Source organism: Hesperophylax consimilis, chromosome 7 (genome assembly GCF_061612785.1).
Source record: "Hesperophylax consimilis isolate HC1 chromosome 7, BYU_Hcon_1.0, whole genome shotgun sequence".
NCBI lineage: Eukaryota > Metazoa > Arthropoda > Insecta > Trichoptera > Limnephilidae > Hesperophylax > Hesperophylax consimilis.
The window spans coordinates 29,749,564-29,764,303 of record NC_142842.1 but is presented as its reverse complement, the minus strand read 5'-3'; the positions used below and the strand labels follow the sequence as shown (position 1 = coordinate 29,764,303).

Genomic DNA, 14,740 nt, shown 5'->3' with positions numbered 1-14,740 from the left:
TTTACGTTTGTTATAAAAAATATTGGCTGATATAATTAATTTTTTTTTACAAATATAAATAACTTCGTCATGATTCAATCGATTTCTATATCATAATTTGTAGTTCTAAATATTCCTACATCTCAGTACATGGAGAAAACTAAAACAAAATTTTGCTAATTTATTGAAAATATTTACAAATTATTCATATTCCTGTTATAAACGGGAATGCAGGTCCTTCCCGAATGACCTGATTATTTTATGTTAAACTTTTAGTATAATATTAATGAATTAGCACGAATTTGGAACACGTGTTCATAAAATCATCATTATACAATACAAGGGAAAACGCAAGTGCGTGAGTACGCGTTTCGATATATTTGGAAAGTACAAACATTTTATTTGGAAGCGGCCTGCTGTCATTGATGATTCCAATAAATCAGCAATTCTCATTTTATTCTGTGTACTAATTTAAAAATGAATGAATTAATAGGAGGCTAACGCAGTCGAATGAAACGCACCAAGGCACTCGGCTTCTATAAGCAGTTCTTCTATTGAGAGCTGTTAAGATAACATTCAAGCAATGTAACAACCTTCCATCGTCTCCTCCCTATCCACTATTCATCTCCTTCGCAGCATCCCGCTGATGAAATGGAGCCAGATTAGGTCCCGTGCGCCCCTTAACTTATCAACAACCCCACATAGGCGAGCTGCTATCGAAGGGTCCGAGAATATTGCTGAAGACTTGAGACCCTTAATTAAATTTATCGTTTCCATCTCGGTTTCATTGGGATAGACCAGGCAAGATGGGCCATGGCCTACGCAGTAGTTATATGGCGAAATTACACAGGCGTGAAATATAAGTACATTAATGTAAAATTAATATTGCAGATTTATTGATATTTTATTGAAAATACGGTCCATTCAGTATATATCGGAACAAGTGTTTATGCAGGTAATGACGAAATGCAACAATATTAGTGTGTTTCTAAACACGTGAGCCGCCGCCCTCACAATACATTCGCGTTTACTTTGTTAGGAAAACTGTTAATTCATTCATAAAAGGCCTGTAGTCTCGTTTTTAACAGGAGTGCGAATAATTTGAACAGGTTTTTAACAAATTAGCCAAATTTGATATCAGTAAGTTTTCTCCGTGTACCAACACTTAGTTTTATATACCTTTTTAAATTACACGTACTAGAATACACGTCAAAAAAACGTAACACGACCTTACTTTGTTTTTGTTCAAATTTATTATGAAATAAATTTAGCACACACTTTTATGTAAACATTTTAAAATTATTTTTTTAACGTATGTAACTCAATTTAGTAGGTGTAGTTCTATTTTGTGTTTTTTTTTATTCTGGCAGCTTTATTATTGGTACCGTTTGGAAAATTTACGCCCGTGTAATTTGTCGTGACTCCGTTTGCAGTATTATTTTTTTACGTTAACACAAAAGTTCCATTGACTACCATCAGTGGAAATATGGCATCACCAATGACAAATACAGGCCAGCTTTAAAAAAATTGGTAATCACTTAATAACTTTAATTCTGGTATTTAATTTAAAATAATATAAATTCACCATTAAAAAATAATATACTATGTTTTTTTAGTATCGTGAAAATGGGCTCAATTTTGTCCGTATTCTTCTCTTATGAAAACAAGGAACATTATTTTTATAAAGTATTTTCCTTTCCTAATATCATTTTAAGTACATATATTATGTGTGAAAATATCTTATGAAGCACCTTTTTTGGTTAGTGAATATTATATTATCTGTGAATGTTGAGAATAGCAGAAACTTTTGCGAATCAGTAGAGTGGTTTTAAACTATGCAGATTAAACTAATCTTTACAATCAGTGGTTTTAAACTAAGTAAGTAGATTAAGTTTACAAAAAAAAAAATTCTTCACCCTGGAGGTGATTTTTATTAAAAAAGAAACACACAGTGATAACGAAATAAAAATTATGAAATAATGCGATGATGTATAAACTCCTGTTGCCATTCGCTGTAAACTTTGTCTTAACATAAACAAAGGTAACTTTATAAAGATTTTGTTGTAGAGTTTATTCCGGAGAATAAATTTTCCGGGAAAATAATCTCTTAATGTGCGTGAATAAATTTGCATAATTTACCTCAAACCGTATAATTCTCATATAAATCCGTTCTGAGATAATTCTATATTCATCCATAAAATAATCATATTTTATTTTTCAAATTTAATATAATTAAAAAGGAATTATCGAGAAAGCAAACACTTTGTGGCTTGACATTATGCAAATGAACGAGTTTTAATCAGTCCATTTATCTATGTAGGTTAATAGCATCGCCATTAACAAAACTATGGTTTATATAAGTGCTGGTATTTATTACTAGTAATTATTTTTACTACGCAATTTCACCTCTATTTGTACAGCTCTACGTTTGAATGAGTTACGAAAGTCGTGCCATAGTGGCAGTTAATTTTGAATGCTCGAATCAGCTATTAGCGCTTGTGTACTTATCAATCTTTGTTTATTACTTTACAATGACATAAGTTTTTCTCGCCACGAGTTGCTGTTGCTCAGTCTATCTGTGCAAATAGAGTAACAATAGCGTATGTTGCTTTTACATCCAACAGATGGCGCTGTTTAAAAAAAAAATTTTACCTGTTACAGGTGAAATAAATATAATGTAGGTTTATAAAAACTCGAATGCAATCTTATGTCAAAATTTCAAATCAATCGGTGGAGAACTTTAGGAAATTTAAGATTTTGAACAAACGAACATTGAATTTTTTATTTATATTGATTACGATTAAAAGTTTGTATTGTGCTCCTTGAGAATATATGAACACAGGTTTTCAAGTGAAGAGCAGTTAAAAGAAAAGTGAATAGTGCTAAAAAAAAGAGGTAAATATAAACCGATTAAAAAATCACAAGTTTGCAATAAACATTTTCTTTCATCAGATATGGAATATGTGTCTCTGGAATCTGTTGTAATTCTAATTGTAAGTGCAGAATAACTTGAGCAAACCTATGTTTTAAAAGCAATTTTAGTATTAATAAATACGAGTACACCACTTTCAAAACTTGAGTTGAAAACTTTTCAACTTTCCCCTTCAGAGAAAATTTTCTGAAAAATTGATATTTCTGTCGTACGCTGCCAATCTGAAATTAAACAGCAAAACTTATTTCTCACCTTATTCTGTTAAAAGTATATGTAAAGAAAACAATCTGAAATAAGTTGGGGTTAGAAACAACTTTTAGTCATCCTTTTCCCAAACACTTTTCTATTTCCATTTCCCAATTTATGTTTAACACCTAGGCGCTCCAACTACCATTATCATTAACCATTTTTTTAAATGCCCTTAAATCCTTGAAAGCATAACGTTTTAATCGTATCACACAGCTTTCATGTCGTGTCACTGCCAACTACTAGCGCCACCTACTTTTCGAGCTTTCTAGATTACCTCCCATTATTTATAAGTTTTCGATTCCAAAAGGAAATATTAGTTATTTAATTATTTTTTTACTATCTTCGGGATATAACGTATAATGACACAAAATTAAACCTGAACAGCATTGAAAAAAAGCATTTGTTCGTTATTTGTCATGTTATAAAAAATGTTAACTGTCATACCTGGAGAACTTAAAACCATCGATCCCAAATACGACAGAGCTCTCCTAGTGTGTCCTTTATCATTGCTTGATCGTAAAATGATAAAGCGAAGGTATTCATTACAGGTAGTTTCAATATTGATTATTGACGGGTTGTTGTGATATTTCAGGATGTGACCTGAATTTTAGCACAATAGTCAATTTTCATACTGCCTCACCGAACTAAGATTTATACGAAGGAGAGAATTTTCGTTTCTTTCTATTAGCGGTGGTCTGTTGCTACACAACATTTAATAATGCCTAATAATCCTTTATTACGGACGTGAACAAAATATCAGTAAAATAAAGTATTATTACAAAAATTATTCTTACCCTACCACGTTCCATGATTGAGTGGTTACGATCTTCGCTAGAAATTCGGAGGTTGCGGGTTCAAATCCCGACTTGTAAATTTTATTTGAATTTGTGTTCACAATTTATTCATTTTTGGAAATCGTCAAATTAAGAAAAACATTTATTTTATGGAGCTTATTCTGCTGCTAATTGAAGATGTCATACTAAGACAAAATATCATGTATATTATCTTTTTATTAAATGTATTTGCAGTATTGTAGGTACGGTATATTTGCAGCACGTTCCAGAGTGACACTTTCATTATTATTATTTTTATTTCTTGCTAGAGCAATCCCGATGAGTTACAAAACTCATTGTAGGACGAGAGGAACTTACAATACATAGGTGGGAGTTAATAGGTACAATTTTGCATTAATTTAACATACGAAAAAGTACAAAAATAGACAAATATCATAATTATAGGTGTCACATACAAAACAGTGCACAGATAGAAAAAGGGGAGTTAAGTGGAACAAACAAAAAGAAACAAAAAAGGAAACAGACAGGTATACACACATAAGCACAGAGCAAAGGCAGGAATTTGGAAGAAGGTACTGGCGATAGTACAGGCAATATAGTTAAGAGATTTTATTTCATATTTCGTATTGTGTGTTAGAGCAGCGTTTCCCAAAAGGTGTTCCGCGAAACCCTGGGGTTCCGTAGAAGCATCACAAGGGTTCCGCGTTCCGTCCGGATTTAACGTATGTATTTAACAAAAAAAAGAATGCGCACGGGAGCTAGATCCAGCGCGCTCGACCGCCGTCGCCTCCTCTCGCCACCCGCGACCCGTATCGCCCGCCGCAAGACTGTGACATGAGAGAACGTGTGTGTTCTCGTTATTTTATAATTCGTGTGAACTTACAAAGGTGACATTCCAGTGATATTGTTATTCCTGTTCTTATAATCTTGTACTTACGATATCCGTTTTAGGTAAGTATTTTTTTTTATTTTTTACCAATTGCAGATAGTGCCAAAACAAATTAAAACGATTTATTCATATTCATGTTATTTTTTTATTTCAGCCTTTATTAAAAAATGGATAACTGGCTCAAAACAGGGCGCTTACAAAGTGGCATAAGTGCTTCATCAAGTTCATCGTCAGCAAATAATGAAAGTATTTCAGAAGAAGCTGTTGATTTATCCGTAGGTAAATTATACTTACCTAGCAATAGTAATCATTTAGGCTCAGTTCATGAACATATTTTGATAGGTGACAACCGTGACAACCCTGACAAATTACTTTAATGTAGTATAACTGACGCATGGGTGTTCGACTCTATCCTTTTAAACAGCAAATGCCATCTAATTTTGATATAAATGAATCACGCCCGAAAAAGGGGTCAAATTCCAGACTGTGCCAAAGGAAGATTTGGGGTGGGACTGTTCATTTTAGCCAACACCAAACTGCATCTTGCCGTCACATTACTAATGTTTTTTTATTTCATTCCAGGATATCGTAAATACTGAAGGATATTGTCCTGAGCAGGATAGACAAAATACACCAACGACTAAAAGGGCTGCTCAATCTCAGGACAACACTACTTCAAAAAAGAGAAAATATGACGAATCTTACTTGTCCTTTGGATTTATTTCTGTAGGAATGCTTGAGAATCCGGATGGTCAATGCGTTATATGCAACAAAATTATATGTAATAGCTCTCTGGCACCTGTAAAGCTAAAACGACATCTTAATACCACCCGCAATTAAAAGGCAAAAGCTTAGACTTTTTTAAAAGATACAAAGATGCACATAAAACCAGTGTAGATGCTTTACATACATATGTTAGAACTGATAACGAGAATGCCACCGAAGCATCATTCCTGTTATGTTACAGGATTGCTCGTGCTGGCAAACCACGCACGATTGCAGAGACTTTAATAAATCCCTGTATGACAGAAATTGTCAGGTGTGTACTTGGCGAAGACGCAGCGAAGAAAGTTGCAGTAGTTCAGAGTTCCAATAATGTCATATCTGATCGAATCCATAAAATATCTGACCACATTGAAAATGAATTGATTTGTAGATTGAAAAGTAGTGAAATGTTTGCAATGCAACTCGACGAAAGTACAGATGTCGCTGGACTATCAATACTGCTTTTTTTCGTAAGATAGTGGATCTATTGAAGAGGATTTGTTTATTTATGCTCCTTTGGAGACCAACACCACTGGAGAAGAAATTTTCAAAGTCATGGATAATTACATTAATGTACATAACATTCATTGGAACAAATGTGTCGATGTATGTAGCGATGGAGCTGCCGCTTTGACTGGCAAAATAAAAGGTACTGTAACAAGAATTAAGAATGTTGCACCTAAATGCAGCAGCAGTCACTGCGTCTTACATCGACATGCCCTTGTCGTAAAAAAAATACCACACGAGGTAAAGAAAGTTCTCGATCAAGCCGTACAAATTGTGAATTACGTTAAATCACGTCCGCTCCAATTGAGACTTTTTAACAAAGTGTGTGAAGATATAGGAAGTCAGCATCAATCACTTCTTCTTCACACGGAAATAAGATGGCTTTCCAAAAGGAAAAGTATTATCAAGATTGTTTGAATTGCGCAACGAACTAGTGGTATTTTTTTCCAAAGAATCGCTTTCTTCATCTTTGAGTGGTCTTGTTCAACTATTGCACGACGAGCAATGGCTAATGAAACTGGCGTATTTGGATTACATATTTGATAAACTGAATGTAATTTGCAAGTAATTGAAAGGAAGAAACACAAATACTTTTACAGTAAACGACAAAATCTCTTCTCTTAGAAAGAAACTTGTCTTCTGGATAGAATGTGTTGAACAGAAACAGTGCCAATGTTTTACTCTTTTAAACGAGTTTCTGGAAAAAAATGAGTTGCAAGTAACCTCAGATGTTTAAAAATGCATTTACGAACATTTGATGGCCCTCAACAAATCTCTGGAAGAGTATTTTCCTGAAAAAAACCTGCAGGACATTGACTGGGTACGGAATCTATTCCTAGTTCACAGGACACCGTCGACTCTTACAACAACAGAGAACGAGGCTTTGATTGATATCATGTGTTCTTCTTTCTTACAATAAAAGTATAATTCAGAAAAAACTAATCTGGATGATTTTTGGATTGGACTTAAAAACGAATATCCAGAAGTCGTCGAGAAGGCTATCACAGTTTTGTTACCGTTTGTGACCACTTACCGATGTGAAACTGGTTTTTTGGCTTACGATTACACAAAAAACAAATACAGAAACAGACTGGATGCAGCTCCAGATCTTCGTATTCAGCTGTCTGACATAAAGCCTGATGTCAATGCTATTTTAACAAAAAATGTAAAAAGATATCACTCTTCACATTAAATTAAGTTTTACACAAAACTTTTGATCTTTCTTTTCATGGTAAACATGAAAGTATTCAAACTACAAGTTTATCTTTTTCTTATAAAAATAGGGTTCCGCCTAGAAAAGTATGATCGATAAGGGTTCCGGGGCGAAAAAAAATTGGGAAACGCTGTGTTAGAGGAATTCGAATTTTATTGTTATTCCGAGTATTGTGGTTGAGGATGTCTTGATTGTCAAGTAGCTTGATGTTAGTGTGGGTTGATTGTTGGGTAATTTGTAGGATGTTGGTCGTGATTTCATGTATGGGAAAGACTGTGATTGGAAGGATACCGGAAATTAAGTAGATGTCCTTGACATGTGTGTCCCATGGAAGACTAAGAACATTTCTGACAGCTCGTTTTTGGCGAAAATTTATAAAACCACCATTCGAAACCAGGTTTAAAACGAAATGGCTCTAACCATGTTTAGTGACCAGATCTGAATAGCTAGGTTCTTTCTAACTTCACTCTTCCCCTTCTCCTTCTTCTCCCCACTACCTTCAGCCTCATTACGTACTTCACTTGGGAATTCCACAATCTCACTGGCTTCAGACGGACGGGAGCAGTTGGGACTCTTACTCATAAATGCATGGTGGAAATTACTAATACTATCGCCTTGATGAAATATCATCATTCTGTTATTTCTTAACATTGCAACCGCCTTTAGTGACAATGCTTGAATAGACAAGTACCTAGGTATTTTACAAATCCCTCCTCTTCCTCATCCCCTCTTCAAACTCACAAACTACCGTACTGCCAACAACAAAATTAATTGAGCAAGGCAATACACACTAAGAGAGAAATTTTGTAAATTCTTAAACAAAGGAGTCGAGAGAAAAACAGATTTTTTATGTCTCAATTAAAAATACACTAATAGCTTATAAAGGATGTAAAAAATCAAGAACGGATTAGTTTTTATAAATGATACGTGAAAAGCTTTTGAAAAGGATATAAATAGCGTCTAGAATAAAAATAATGAATCCAATTACCCACTTAATGAAGCCCATAACTTTATTTCTAGGCAACAAAACAGATATATTTAATTTATCAATTTAATGGCCAATTTTCATCTTGTTGATGGTTTCTTAATTTCCTCTAAAGTACCATAATTTGAAACAAAATATTATTTCATGAATTTTTAAATTGCATAAAAAATACTAAATCACTATCTTTATTAATTAAAATATAATAAATGTTAATATCAGACAAGCCAGGAGAATAATAATTTTTGAAAAATAGTACTATCAATATTGCCTTAGATACCTACTAATATATCGAAAAAAAGTATTTTGTTCTTTTTTTTACATTGACACCACGCAAGAGGCCTGTGTGGTGCATATTTGGGGATGCTGTGTGGAGGGTTTTTTTAGGGAAAGGAAGGAGAAAATTCTGGGAAAGAAAAATTTATGAGGTTTGTGTAGGAATCTGGGGTCAATGTGTCCAGGAGTGGCGGACGTATTAATCCATCCCTTTCACTGCAGTGCAAGGCAATGGGTGGAAAGAGAGTCCAGCTGAAGAGGTCAAAAGGTCTCCCTCAATCAGTCTCTCCCGATTTGACCGAGACCAAAGAAATATCACCCCATGAACCCGAGCGCCCCTGCAAAGTCACCAAATGTAGCGAACCACTTGGGATGATCTATGGCATGGATGTTGGTTATCTAAAAAACGGGATGGCGGTACCTATACGCGCCTTTCAAATTGTAACTGAACATTCAACATTATTCAATGTTGATCAATCAATGTTTCGAACAAGGCTTAAAAGCTCAAAAAATCACGAAGGTGATGATGATGCGACCTGAATTGTTGAGTTGACCAGAACCACTCAAGATAAAAGATGTTCGAATTTATGAATGCTATAACTGTTGAGTTCGTTGCAAACAATCTGTTTCGTAATTTAGAGAAGCTACTAAAAAAATACATAACGTCAATTTAAATTAAATAAATAAAACTTTGTATGCACTAACGTTTAATCAAAAGAACCGACATGATTGAAAACAAAACCAATGGTTTCTTCGTCAGGATAAAAGTATAACGAAAATTATATAATTTTTGAATACTCCTTTTCTTTTCTCGCTAATTTTCATTATAAGTTTATGCTGACGAATAAACCATTGGTTTTGTTTTCAAATATGTCAATTCTTTAGATTAAATAATGGTGTATTCAAAATTATTGAACTTACTTAAATTTAAAATGACTCCACAAAGTGAATTTGAAATTGTTGATAAGATAATTCAAAGTTTAATAGCTTCTAATGGTCAGGATAGAGTCCAGATGTTCTTTATGAGACAGAAAAACTAACGAGTGGCATATAAGCAAGACAGATAGTCAACATTACTGTCACGATCTCCCAACTAAAAGGGCACCATGCCGGACATGTGGGACGGATAACAGATGACAGCTAGAAATAAAAAAATCCCGATTCTTGAACTGGGAAAAGAAACACAGATTAAATGAATAACTTTTTGTGCTATCACTGACATTAGTGTATAAGCTCAACCATAGATGGCACAAGATTAATCTAATAGGTTACCCATAGATGGCGTTAGCTGTTGACTATTGTAGATAACAAGTTGATAATAAATAAGGTTGGAACCTCAAGGTTGGGGTCCATATTCTTCCTTCCGCCTTGTCATAGGGCCCATAGTCATAGAGCCCATTGTCAATCTATCACATTAAAATTCCGGCTTCAATAAAAAAAATGTTTTATTGAAGCCGGAGTTCTATTGAATAAGAAAGTTTGTGAGAAAACCCCGGAGACACAACACTCATAAATTATTAACTAATTAGTATAATGGTTTATTATATATGTTATTATAAATAAGTAACTGACAACTTTTAATGACGAGAGAAAACATTTTAACGCCAGAAAGCTAATATGGAAATGAGAATGTCTTTGAACTGAGCGTGATATTTTTAGAAATAAAGTATGTTCCTACCGTAATATTCACTATCAGGATATATTATTAATAAAACAACTTAAAAAAAATAATAACACTATTTTCTTTTTGTTTCAGCCTAACTCAATTCGTCAAATACAGATTCAACGAAATTTCCAAACGAAACACGAAATAAGGTAAAAATAATTTAACATTTTTCAAATTTCCAGTTTATTACTAGCAATATTAATAGCCTGAAACTACAATACAAATTTAAAAATGCCGCTGAAGGAAATGGAACCCGCAGCCTTCTGATTACCTGTCAGCTGCTCTACAATTACGCTACATCGTCTTATTATAAACCCGCCAAATAATTCAATATATAATAGTGTTTTTCAATCAACAATTACAACTTATGAGATTTTAAATATTCTCCGCATTGAATTCCTGTCGGCGGCAATTATTTTTTCTCGGAAGATTTTTCCAATGATGTTGGTGTTTCAGGCTAATAATTATTGCTTCTAGTAATTAATTATCCTTTGTATTATGCATAAAAACGTTGCCTATAAACATTAGTTTACTATTAAAATATAACAAAATGATAAATTAATAATTATTTATACACATCTTTTATAAAGATCGTACATTTTGATTGTCCAGAGGAAGTTACGAATTAGTAATTTGTCCATTTAGACCAGAGGTTCCCAAACTTTTTTGCCCCGTAGACCACTTGCCAAATTTATTTTTTCCGTAGACCCCCTGCCTGCCGAATATTGAATTTTCCTAAAACTATTAACTTGCCATGTGATAATCATTTATTTTTTTCGTAAAAAAAATCCCTTCCCTTGCCTGCCCAACAACCGAGTGGCGGTATAGTTGCTCTGTTTTTGCATTGTGCAGACAGGGGGGCCCTTGTGAGGTATTACACCAAATGAAAATGGAGCAGGATAAGCAACGGAAATTTCTTTCTGTAGCTGGCCCTACAGAACGGCCCCTTAAGTTCTCTGTTAGCGCTTATTCCGATCAATTTTTTTTGTCATATGATATCCGATTCTTCAACATTCCATTTCCACAGTCAAAATGTCCTCAAACTTAGTTTTGAAGTCTGTGTGAAGTACATTTAAATGTTGAACGTCATTATTACCCTGTTTTGGTTCAAAATATTAATTCTGATGAGAAAAGGAACGTAGATTCTATTTATATACCTCAATAAACAACTTTCCAATATATAAACATACAAATATCAAATAAGTAATTTCTCAGTCTATTATTAGTATTGTAAACTGTGTTATTTGTGTTAGGTGTATTGTGTCATTTACGGAACTCCTAAATATTGAGTTGAGGTAAATGGGGGTCCGCTCGTGAATCTCGTGGACCCCCAAATTTTTTTCTGGCTGATATAGACCCCCAGCAAGCTGATATCGACCCCTGGGGGTCCATATAGACCACTTTGGGAACCTCTGATTTAGACGATCTACGAGTACTTTTCCTGTGTAAAAAAATTTCTCAGGAATGCATCGAATAACAAAATGAGAACTTATTTAGTAATGGTTTCTACTCAATTCATTGGTAGGTATATATTTCCCGAGTCACTAATAGAGTCATAGAATATTTATCATTTCGTATAAACAAAGCAATAAAGGCAGTAGGAGCACAGGTACACCGCCATTAATAAACTGGTTCGATGATGGCATTAACATTCTCAAAGGCAAGTTAATGAGTGTAGATGCTGCCCCATTTTGAATTATTGACATTAATAAAATATTACAATAGGAAATAAAACGAAAAATATTTGAATAACTTTTAGTTGTTGTAAGGTTTTTTCGAAATTGTGCCTGATTTACTATTTATTTTAACAAGCTGTCACATTCACAACATTTTCGTCTTGTGATGACGAAATTAGGATGAATTCAAATATTGTCAGGTTATCGTAACCCAGGAAAGTTTTCCTTCCTAAACATGTTTATATAAATAACTGATTGCAGGACAGTCTTTTTTAACTCGACCGTTTTGGATTTCGACTATCTGTATTTTTTGTACGTTCCGTCTCCGCTTCAAGATGGTGGCCATTTTATTGGTTAATTAAAGTTTTTAAAGTGAAAGCGTAGTGTTTTGTTTTTATTTTTTTACCCGTTATATTTCTTTATTAAGATACCTACATGCCTGAAGAAAGTTTAAAATAAATTTAGACTAATAATTGTATAACACATTATTTACAATATAAAAAAATGTTACATAAAATATGTGGCTTATAATTAAGTTTTACAAATATTATGATCTCTGAGGAAATTTTGGGTTTGATTCATTAAGTAAGAGAAAATTAGAAAAACATTTTTTGTGCGTGATGTCTTCAATTCTCAGAATTAATAGTACAAAAAATTCAAACCATTCAATTTTAAACGGTGAGCCATCGTAAAAGACAATATTTTCTTCTGTCGTTATTTTGAGTGACATTAAGTGAAATAGAAAAAAGGAAGCCTGATAGAAAAGAAAGGTGGATTCTTTTTTCTTATGGAAGAAATACGATGCATGACGTGACGCCTCGTTTTAGAAGGGTAAATGTCAATATTCAAAACGAAATTAACGCCATGAACTGAAAAAAGTTCTTGAAGATTAAATATCTTTAACCTTGAATTAACCATCCGAGAGCTTTGGGTAAAAACTAGAACAAGCTGGTTTTAAATAAAATCGACAGTCGTCAGTTTTTTGTGTACTTGAGCCTGATTACATCATGGTAGCGGTCTCTATTCCCGGATCGCTTTTTAAAGAAACCGGGAAGCTTTTGAAAAACTCCTGAAATAGTTAGCCACTCGAATTCTCGAACAATCCCAGCCGAGAGTAAACAAGAAGCTGTTAAGAGCTTTGCCCACCCACAAAATAGATAAATTCTACAATTACAGCTCTTTCGCGTTTATTTTTAAAGCTTTGTAATTCATTTAGCGAGAAAAGGGGAGCGTAACCGTTTTTGTGCAATATTTATGGCGCCACATTTTATCCGGATTCATTTTTCTTTTGATCGATTTATCGAATTTGGATCGCGCCCAAATACAATGTGTAGGATAAGTGTGAAGTAACGTAATGATTATATGAAACTATTTGAGCATCGTTACAAGACAACGCATGCAACAGTAAGTGATAGGTGATTATCGCACATTACTCCCGAATACTAAGAGATAGTGAGATAATTGAATCACAAAGTTTGAGTATAGGAAGGAGAAGAGGAGAGAAAAATGTGGGTTGGGAGATATCTGAGTCGTTTTTGTAAATGGTGGTCAAAATTTCACGATTTTTAACCGGATTTATATTAGTGAAGCTATCAATATGTTTTATAACAGCTGTTTATAATCACAACTCCCAAAGTTGGCAGCGTTTATTTGTGGAAAGATAATTAATACATCTTGTATATTATGTTTTCGCAGTATGGCGGAAATCGAAACCGTTGGGACCTAGGGACGCTTATAAAAATTAATATTGTGTCGTCTTTTCCAAAGTTTTTGCGATTTTTACATACTATGTTCAGTGCAGGTAAACGAATTCCTAAAATGACGATCCCTGATTATTTTAATTTAGGTAAAATCTAAGCGCCGTTATTTTGACTTACAACTTGAAGTCTGCCAATTTATACTTAATGATCTACCTACGTTTTACCCCTGAGGCCAAATATCTTTTTTATTACATGTTTTTTGTGACATTAAAACACAATTTTCGTCTTACGCATAATACGAACAGTTAGTGCTAATTTTGTCCCACTTCAAGAGGATGCATTATTATTTTATTTATTTAGTCATTTACACTAGGCAGGTATATTAAATTTGGTGACCGGATAAATCATCACTATGATAATTCATCACATCTTTAAAAAGTTATTTAAAGTCATGGAAAGTGATGAAATAAAAACTTTATTAACTGGTTTAAATAGATTAGGTTAGGTAATGTTAGGTTAGTTTTAAAAAAATCATCGTGTCTAATGACTTTATATCACTTTTTAAAAGTGTGTTGAATTGTCACTGTGTTGAGTTATCATGAAACCATTAAATTTTAAAAAGTTAAGATACTTATTACGTTCATCCATACAATATCTTAGTAATTTCGTCTGGGACGAGAATAGTTCTTAATCTTAAATAATGAGTGTAGGCATTAATAATAAAAAACAAAAATAATAAATAGGAAGGAAGAGTATGTAGAGATGAAAACAAATTTTGCGTGCTGACGAATTGTTATTGACTATTAATAAAAGTTTAATGCAAAATTAAGTGTAATAAATTTGAAAATAATTTGTATCACGTCTTAAAATTTAATAACATAGTTTTGGATGTTTGCAAGTGTTATATTTTTTGTAGCGGTGGTGCGTGTAATTGATGAGTTATTGGCAGCATTAGTGTTAACTTAATTATTTCTAATAAATGTTTCATTAAATTCACAAATGTTTTTAGAGGGATCCCTACGGATGTAAATTATTTATATTAAGAATTAATAAAAACAGGACCTTATCATTATATATTTTAAGTAAAACGGTTGAAAAATTTTAACCGGAAA

The 14,740-nt window shown here is 33.3% G+C and overlaps 1 protein-coding gene across 2 annotated transcripts in view; it reads left to right on the top strand.

Moving 5' to 3' along the window:
• Positions 1–14,740, top strand: part of sNPF-R (short neuropeptide F receptor) — a 294,572-nt gene that overhangs the window by 116,688 nt on the left and 163,144 nt on the right. For both annotated transcript variants that reach the window (XM_089633407.1, XM_089633408.1), the window contains exon 2: positions 10,343–10,401. The gene's annotated coding sequence lies outside the window, so the exon portion shown is untranslated. The remainder of the gene's footprint in view (positions 1–10,342; positions 10,402–14,740) is intronic.